General features: G+C 41.3%; 1 long non-coding RNA gene across 1 annotated transcript in view; it reads right to left on the reverse strand.

The window, feature by feature from the left end:
- The window catches only part of LOC144158513 (uncharacterized), a 114,782-nt gene that overhangs the window by 56,820 nt on the left and 47,786 nt on the right, over positions 1-10,176 (reverse strand). The gene's annotated exons all lie outside the window — the stretch shown is intronic.

The following is a 10,176-nucleotide window of genomic DNA, read 5'->3' on the forward strand; positions in this document are numbered from 1 at the left end:
ATCATTTATCATCTGTTTGAGATTTTAAAGTAATGTCAAGGAAATACTTTTAACAGGGTGTCTTACAGCGAAAGCTAAGGTCCTAAAATTTTTAGGGGTCGAAGGACGAACACTTCAGTGACAGTTCCCTTCTCAAATAATGCATCAAACTGCATCGTAGGATCAATCATTACCTTTTGCCTCGTGATTTTCTCCAACTTCTAGTAACTACGCGTTAATGAAACAATCTCTTTGAAAGTTGCAGAGCATTTAGTAGTCAGCTTTCGCTGAAGGTGACGCCATTGTTATTAGGCCTATATTTAATGCGCATGGACAGGGCGGAATCTCGCAGGCCTCACTGAAGGCAAAAGATGGATAGAAGAACGTTTGAGTGAGGAGGATGCGGATGGTCTGTAGAATGAACCGGATAATTTGACGAGTGTGCGAACGTTTATCATTGTATAAATAGCACAAGTAAACATGCTCATTGGTGACAATGACGTTCGCTTACTGACAATAAAGGTTTCAATCGTCGACACCGAATATATGCGGAGAAATGTTTTGTTACCTCTCAAGATCGAGAAAAAAGCAAATGTTTATGCTTCAGGGCTGCAAAAGCAGTTTAATTGATGAAATATAGGAGCTAAAGGTTCATATATATTTAGTTTTGCTGGGGCTTTTTGACCTTGTTCAAAATTGATTTCGTTTTTGCTTTCATGGTAGACGACCTAACTTTGACATTCTACATGCCTTAAAAGAGATGAGGAGTGTTGCCGTTCAAGGATACACACTGTCGCGTAGTCACTCTTTTTGCAACAACAGCAGAGAAGCTGCATACTTCTATAAAGATAATACAGATCAGCAAACAGCGCCGGCAAGCAATCTAATTTTAGCAAGCAATGGTGGCTGACGTTAGATAAGGAGTGACAACCATTCATGTGGAATGCAGTATGTCCGGACGTTATTTGTCGCAGAGAAGAGTGATACGAATGTTTTCTGCTCTAATGGCCTACCCTAGGCCTGCCCCTCAGGAATTTGAAAACGTAGAAAGCAATTTGAAAATTGAACGTACCTCAAAAAGTTGGTCACACCTATTTTGGCCTACAAAAAATCCTCTACTTTCAATTAAGCGAAACAATTAGGCGTCGGAGGGAACAAAACTTTCTGAACAATGAGATATTTGCTGGTTTCGCTTTCACAGTAAAAATAGTATACTGTTACACAAATCCACTTGTAAACTTCGTTCAATAAAAGCTTTTAGATCATACGTGACAATCTTTTATCCAAGTAATGGCAAACCTTTCAAAGCAAACAAAATATTTTCCCCTGATCAATCACACCACAGTTTTTTTATCATATGGAGAGTTTGACGCAAGTGTTTAGAACCAGAGACATCTTTTGGGAGGGTTGCTTTTTTGCACTACACTACACTCCTTGTTTTTTGCATCGCAAAATACCTGCGCATGCAGTACAGAGGAATAAAGGGACAAGAATTTGTTACTTCGAAAGTATCTGTCCCAAAAAATGCTGTCTCCTAATACGGAAACACGACATTTCTCCCAGAAGACACCCAACCCCATTGATGGGCTCTTGAATTGTTATTTTGCCTGATGGATACTCCGGAAAATCCAAACTCTGCAAAGGTATCAAACTTGCTTGGTATACAGCCCTTGAGTCATAAGTAATCTTCAAACAGTGCTGTTCATATTTATTTAAATGAAATATTGGCTTCCAAAATTTTACACTGGTTGAAATATAGAGAACTGCATTTTCAAGGAAAGCCAGAAATGAAATTCGGCGTGGAATCTCCAATGCAAAAGATTACATGATTCTGAACAAAGCTTAGCCTTTCGAACATTGAGCTTTCGAAAAAAACTGCGTGAGTCTGCCAAATCAACAGCCTTTATTAATTACTGAACATTGTGTTTGTGCAAAACTCTTGAGAGAGTAGTGTAATTACAGCTTTTCATGCTCTCCGATCAATGCGATGGACTTGAAATACTTACACATTGAGATTTCTTGCTGCGCGGCCAGTGATCGTAACTCTGTACACGTGTACAGAGTCTCCAACGTTCATGCTAAGAGTAATATTCCAACTATGTGCGATCCTGAAAGCGCGAAACACGGGGTAAATCTAGACCATAGCCATTGAAGAATTTATCTGCCAGCGTCACATACGCTTTATACAAAGTACACTATAGAAACCCAGGGTGCGTCCCCGCCTTTTGGTAAAGTTATCACACCGGTCTCACCAAACCTCCTCCGCTAACACTTTAACAGGCAATTTTGGACATTTTTTGCGCCCAACACAAATAAACTGCCCCGTTGAGTAATTATGCCGGTACATTATATCGGAATTCGTTCGCCTTAAAGCCAGATCCAAAACGCGAGATGACTCTTTAAAAGTTGAATTGATTTATGTTTGTTTATCTTGTTTTTTTTATGTAACAAAACTGTTCCTTTCTGCTTAGAACTGCTTATTCTCTTGATTTTTTTGCAGCCTCTTTTGCCAAATATGTCGTCGGTTCTAAATACCTGTGCAGTCGGTCACAGCACCTTTATCCCGTGCCATCATAGCTTTTATGGTTCTTGTCACTAAAAGACTCCTGGGTGGCTCAACCTCTGGGCGCTACAGCCAGGCATTTATAGAATTTTTGCTCTGTCAGTCTTGTTTGTTCCACCAAATTGCAGGCGCATTTATTCGTCGTTGATTCTCTGTCATTTTTATAAAGAAACTGAATTTTTGCAGATATTGTTGACTTTCTCGCCTCCTAATGTAGTTACTGTTTCGGGATAACGTCACCAAAACAGAATAACGCTCAATACATACCATCTCAACTTCAACATTTTTTAAGAGAGGACTTGATTCTTTTCGCTGTGTAACATCCTTTAACAGCAGGGCAATCCGCGGCGTGATTGAGCATGGTAAGTGCTGGTTGTTCCGGAACAGGTCTGTAATATTCCATTGACAATTGAATGGCAAACCTACTGCAGGCATTCCGGTGCTCAAGATTTTACGATCGTGTCCCGTATTGCTGTCACCGGTTTTGTGCAAATTTTTAATGTTTCATTAAACATGAGGCTTGTGTGGCCTGTCAGTGCAGTGGCACAATTGCCCTCCTGGTACTTCTTTTAGGCACCGGAAGGGCATAATTAGAGCTTGCTAACTGCTGTTTGCTTGATTTCTTCCTGTGCGCGTTTGGTTGCATAATAACTGATGTATGTTATGTGCGGCACTGGAATATTTTGGGAACAAAGCAATAAGAACGGGTGTATTTCACTTAAACTTCGCCTTTTTTGAAATAATTGTTGCAGCACTAGCCCATTTTTATTTTACTTGGCTGCGACATTATGATGAACTCACTGGAGCGAGTGTTGTGGTTCACTTTGTTTTTATATTTTTTGAGAAAAGGCAGAGAGACAAATTTCGCAACATCTCCAGTCAATGGATGATGGCGAGCGTGCGGAGTACGCGGTGTCGAAATGACCGCAAGTTGCGCCCCTAGTGACATCGAATTTGCACCACGACCATCATTCGATTTGAGCCGTGAGTTGCACCTTGATAATTCCTTAAATAAAAGTGTAACTCACGCCTCAAGTATAATTTTGGTTGAATTGTTCTGACAGTGGTGTGCACAAGGATGGGCGCGGGAAGACATTTGGTGGTCCTAGAGTACTCCGCACCGTTACTGGCGACGTAGTTAGCCGTTTGACTCTCGGGTGCTAACTCACGGTCGAAGCCGAATGAGTAAGACAGCTGACGCTAACTCTCTCTGGTCTACCAGACACAGGCTCGAATAGGGCCCCTGCCTGTGTGATTTTTTGAGATGGCAAATGCTGTGCGCATGGACACCGACAGAAATTGTGCGGTCCTAAGCTACACCGCACCCAAAACAAACTTGCAATAACTAAAATTTCGCTACCGTCCCCTGTCCTGGATTCCACCTGCTCTGCGGCCGAAACGTTTTCGGTGTTCGCGATCAATTCAAATTCCACTGTGCACGGTGGCTAAATCCAGGCGATTTCACAGCATAGAGCATTTTTTGGGGTCACACGTTGTGGAAAAACAAAGCTGCCTCCAAGTATCTCTTCTTCAGAATGTCATTCACTTTTTTTTATAGACAGTAATTTGCACTACACAATTGTTCCTTAAATTCTGGTATAATTCCCACTAACGTTTTCTTACTGATCACAGTTTGTTGTTAGGGGAACACGAGTGCCTATAATGTACAACAATGACCTGCCTAAACGTGTCAACCGTACGCTCGCACATACGCTAGGCTTGTACCTTTACTTCGGCCACTTAGCCTGGTACATGGTACGTTCATTTTTTACCTCCTTCTTGTGGTGACCAAATTACCCGGGCTTGCGGCGGCCTATTAAACCTTTCCCTTTTTACATAGACAAGAATGAAAGATTGGCTCCGACACAGTAAAGCTTCAGTCAGCTTTTCCCATTCAAGAATACGACCGGGATGAACGTTTTGTGCTTTCTTCTAAGCCAAAAGTTCACCCACATTCGCAAATACCTCCATGTGCCTCCAATAATCTATTAATGGCAAGCACCACCAGTTTTTGAACTCAGCGCAAAGTTCGCAAAAGATTTACGGTGGTGATACACGTGTGAATACTACAAGCATTCGTTATACTCAGGCCGGTGTAACGAGAAACCTAATGATTCCCGAAAAAGTAGACATGTTTTCAACAAGTTCTCCGGTTTGAGTTTTACAGTATATACGAAGCACATACCTTTTCACCCCCCCCCCTCATGCCTGGTTCCGTAAGATAAAAGTAAGTAAAATGCAAGTTATTTCAGTAACCTAACTTTGCTTACCTGATGTGAAGGCAAAACCACGCGATCGTCAAACAGACCTGCAATGCACCATTGTGTTTGGACCACTTTGTTCGAAGTCTTTTTTTTTCGTATTTTGATGCGAATTGTTCCGATAGGCTTGATGGCTGGAATGCCAGGGGCAGCTTCTTTTCGTTCACTCTGATCTATCCGATCCCCTCCCCCCACCACTTACCAGGCAATTTCCGTGATTGGTTGGCACACAACCAGAATAAACTGTTTACCCTGTTCTACGCATCAAACTCACCGGTTCATCTGGAACGGACACAGAGCCAGCGCTGCATAATGGTGAAGTATTAGGCTCATCTATTTGAAGGAAACGGAACATGCGCGAACTTTTTCTGCACAATGAAAGGGGCAGAAGTGATGAGGAGTTTTTAATGAGCGTTACGCTGGAAAACTGGTCGTAGTTACAAGAATTAAATGGGCTGCCCGTTTTTGCACTGCTCAAAGGGTGTCGATGAGCGATTTACAAAAAAGGTTCCCAAACAGAAGCAGCGTATTCGAGTTTGGTACGGATTAGTGACGTATACAAAACACGTTTAATGGATACAGAAGTTTTAGAGAAATTTCCTTAGATATAGTCAAGCATGCGGTTAGATCTAGCCGTGGTAGTAGTGACGTGCTTATTTCATGTCTGTGCAGCTCGTGGCCAATTAGAAAGAAAGTTAAACTCGAAAACTCTTTTAATTATTGCAAAATAATTTTAGGTTGATTCATTGAAGTAGTTCACATTCCGCAAATACATAAAAACATTTCATAACGTTATGTTTACAGCCTGATTACTCAAGAATTTTTTGTTGGCATAAATGACAAAGTCCAAAAGAACTGACACTAATTCTTCGTCATGCCTGACAGCCTCAGAAAGAAATTTTTCAGAACACTTACCAGAGTGTTGTGTTGCCCACACAAATAGCTACGCTGAATTGCGGAAGCTTCTCTACTGTAGATCAGAGACTTCCAAGAGCCTTTTTAAAGCAAATTCTACCAATCCTACCACCAAATCAGTATCACGTGATTTGACGCTTCTCTTTTGCTGTTAAGGCCCAATTAGCCTGTAAGAACATTCGCCTGACAGCATTTCTATTTTTATCAGCTCCCAGCGGTGTTTTCCGTTTTGGAACATCTGAAAGGACAATTCTATTAGAAGAGGAGCAGGCAATTATCGTGGCTACAGCAATATTTTTGACAGGGTTTCCTGAGTAACCTTGCTTTTGTGAGCTTTCTATCTGAGGATGACAGCCCACTACGCACGAATCCTCTTCATAAACAACGTGATAGTTTGACATGAAAGCCACGATATACGAGGACAGAAAAGATGTGTGCGCAAAACGTCTGTGAATTACTAGTATGTTGCTAGGGCTTTTGGTCGCAAAATAGTGTTATCGATTGCTACCTCTAGGTTGCACAACTATGGTAAATTGTTTCCTACTAATACCTCTGATTTAGAAAGGTGTGTTATTTATTAGATCGAAACAAATCATAAAATCCATAATGATGTTTCGTTGTTTCTTGAATAAATCATACCGTAGTAGTGGGAATAACACTCTGGGGAAGTACCACTGGATAAAATAGAAACGGTTTTCACAACATTGGTACCGCAAGTCACTTTTTCGATTTTGGAGCTGGAGCGCTCTCCAAATTTTTAATAAAATCTTAGATATATTCAACACATACTTCAAACAGGCGCACCAAAGAACCAGTAACTAGAAACAGCTTTATTCTGGTCTGTACAGGAAAAAATTGAGAAAAATCGTTGTGCCAATTAAACCATAAAATATTTAGAACATTTGACCGCGTAAGCAAGCATAAATCGGCCGAAACTTGGCGTTTCACCCGGAATCGCTAAAGGGAATTAAGATAAAAGAAAAAGCATAATAGTTGTCAATAATAGAGTGGTGATAGCAAACACAAAATAGATTCCTATTGCGCTCGTACCTCTCCTGCACCGACGGGTGTGCACCAATTCTTCCTACAGTCGCCGTATCGCAATGTCTCAGTCCAACACTTTATGTCCAAGAACGCTTCCCCAAGGTGGCAAGAGATATGTCAAAGGAGCGTCGGGCCGCTAAAGAGAGCATTTTGGTGCTCGCAGATTTCTAGACACCGCCAATCTTTGACGTTTCCGCTGTGCCCAAGTCACAAAAGAAGCTGCTATTCCTGAACTGTGAAATTCGATACACCTTCTGATTGTGCAGCCAATTAATTAGGTGGTACAATTAAATCTTGGTGTTACGACGTTGGCTAAAGTTCGAAATTTGTCCCTATACACAGGTTTTTGTTATATGCAGGTCTCGCGTTATGACTCATGGCAATGGAGTAGAATCAAAATCAAAAGGCTAGACATCAGTGAACCTGAACTTCTCTTTCATGGATTTATTTCGCAGTCAAACACTGCGTGAAAGTCGCCTACTGTTTTTCCACCAACAGCGTTCCAAAAGCAAGGTCACTTATCCTTATAATAACAAACGTAACATAAGTATCACTTTTGCCCGTTTTCCCTATTGGTGCCTTAACGCGCTTCAAGAACCAAATTTGTGCTGGAAAGGAGCCTTTATGCGAACGTGGTGCTTTGTAGCAACCTCAAAATGGTTGAATGGGCGCTAGCTGTGATAATGTACCAGGCGCCGACATCCTTCTTTCTCGCCGCCAATGTCGCCATTCATAATTTTGAGCTTGTCTTGAAAAGACGCAATTTTTAGTTTTTTGACAGCAGAACTCATCACCGACAAAACAATACCCCAGATAGCAATATAGACTTGCGACTACACGCCGGCAGGACGTCCCAGCACCTCAAAACATACCTCTCAAACCCAAACCGCACTCTTACGTGTGAAACGCACGGTAGTTAGTGGTACTGGCGGAAAAAAACGTTAAGTGTAGTTATACTTTATACACCGTGTCATGTCACGCCACATAAATAAAAGCAGACGTGATGCAACGTTAGCAACTGGTAACGTTGCATTTACGTGATACATTTTGCTTTTAGGTGATTATAAATGTTTTTGTTGAGGCTGCCGGCTTACAGTACTGCTAGGATTTTTTATATTAGTTAACTTCTCCAGGCTTTTTTTCAGTAAAATGTAAAAAACAAGGACTGGTCATCTTGCTGACTTTGTTATATCGAAGTTACCCGCCGCAACGTTTTGTTACAAAGAGGTCGCAAACGTGTGACCTCTAATTGGAGTGGTAATAGAGAATTTAAGAACTTCTTTAAATCCAGGAATTGGCTGCATTGATGTTAGTTAAATCCAGGTTTACCAGTTAATGCTGTTTGGCATAGGTTAGCTTGCTGCAGGTTAGCACACATAAAAGGGCAATGATAAATTACACAAGCTACACAAACAAGGAAATCAGAGGTTCTGAACCTCCAACACCGTCCGTCATTGAGGGGTTATGGGGAAATCACTTAAAAAGTATTTCTCATCATGTGCGCAAAGTGATCATTGTAGGGGTTAGTATAAGCATCAATTTTGTGACAGGGGCCGCCGCAGTAAAAAATTAAAAATTATTGGGAATTCTTTAATTGTGAAAGCTGTCAATTTTGGAGCAGTAATTTATTGGCGTTTTGATTGAGTGCTAGTGGCGTCTTTCCAACGGGATGTCATTATTATTCATTTGTAACTGGGTAATGAAGTGTCATCTTACAAAAATGTAATGAATATATTTATTATACTCTTGGGGTAATACTAGCGCTCCTCTTAATGCAGAAGCAAAAGTACTTTTCAGGTACAGGTGGCAGCTGTCCTAGTCAATATTCTCCTTTGTGCTTTTCGTCAAGCAGAATTCTAACCTTCATGCAGACGCCTCGACAGACTTGATGTTTGGTACCTCTGTATTGCCTTTAAATTCCAGTATTTCTCCGAGACGACTATTTCCCTCTTGAATGGTATTCTGGGCATATTTTGTTTTTTTCAGGGCGTTCGATCCCTTTCTTGGCTAGTTCCAGTACCAAACTCCCATTGTTACCGCAAATACCCGCGAGAGGGCGCCGAAGTCACTGAATAGACTGCACAGAGACACGAGTGCGGCGGGACGATGGGGAAACGACGTTGACGAAGTTATGATATGGTGTGAGGGGAAGCCGCAACTTCAGGACCCTAGAGGTGACGTAGGGGCGTGTGGAGTGTGGCAGAAGAAAAGTACTGAGGGGAGTGGAATGTAGGAAGAGCAATATACCAAATTAGAAGTTAGAACAGGAGGGGGGAGGTACACAGGTCTGCACGTGCCTTGAGGGGGGTAGGCGATGCGAGTTTAAAGCCAGGGGGAGGGGCGAATACTTGGGCTAGTTTAGAGTAGGGCAAATAAGTAGAATACCACTGGCAAGTCGGTTGATGACAACTGACGTCCCAATAAAAATCGAGAGCCCTAATCATTATCATAAGCCACCCAAAACAAAAGACTATCATTTTCATTTTATTTCTGGAAAGTATTTGCCTTAGTTCATGAATAATTTCGTAGTTTGTACTATCAAGATAAAATAATCAGTAGCGTCACGGAGTACAAACACTCCAGTGCATACTTATCTGAGTCACTCCAGTGGATTAAACATGCAGAGTATAAGGGTGAACGGAAGGGCTTGTTGGTACATCATATCGTTTGAAAACAGCGCGGAAGACGGGACGGAGGAAGTAATAGACGACATAGGAGCGGCCCGACGCTCCTTGAACATATATATCTTGCCACCTTGGGGAAGCGTTCTTGGACATAAAATGTTGGACTGAGACATTGCGATACGGCGACTGTAGGAAGAAATGGTGCACACCCGTCGGTGCAGGAGAGGTACGAGCGCAATAGGAATCTATTTTGTGTTTCCGATCACCAGTCTATTAATGACAACTATTATGCTTTTTCTTTTATCTTAATTCACTTTAGCGATTCCGGGTGAAACGCCAAGTTTCGGCCGATTTATGCTTGCTTACGCGGTCAAATGTTCTAAATATTTTATGGTTTAATTGGCACAACGATTTTTCTAAATTTTTTCATGTACAGACCAGAATAAAGCTGTTTCTAGTTACTGGTTCTTTGGCGCGTATGTTTGAAGTATGTGTTGAATATATCTAAAATTTTATTAAAATTTGGAGAGCGCTCCAGCTCCAAAATCCAAAAAGTGACTTGCGGTACCAATGTTGTGAAAACCGTTTCTATTTTATCCAGTGGTACTTTACCAGAGTGTTATTCCCATTACTACGGTATGATTTATTCAAGAAACAACGAAACATCATTATGGATTTTATGATTTGGTTCGATCTAATAAATAACACACCTTTCTAAATCAGAGGTATTAGTAGGTAAACAATTTACAATAGTTGTGCAACCTAGAGGTAGCAATTGATAACACTATTT

The sequence above is a fragment of the Haemaphysalis longicornis genome, unplaced genomic scaffold, assembly GCF_048455015.1.
Source record: "Haemaphysalis longicornis isolate Haplotype H1 unplaced genomic scaffold, Haemaphysalis longicornis Haplotype H1 scaffold_10, whole genome shotgun sequence".
NCBI classification, from domain to species: Eukaryota; Metazoa; Arthropoda; class Arachnida; order Ixodida; family Ixodidae; genus Haemaphysalis; species Haemaphysalis longicornis.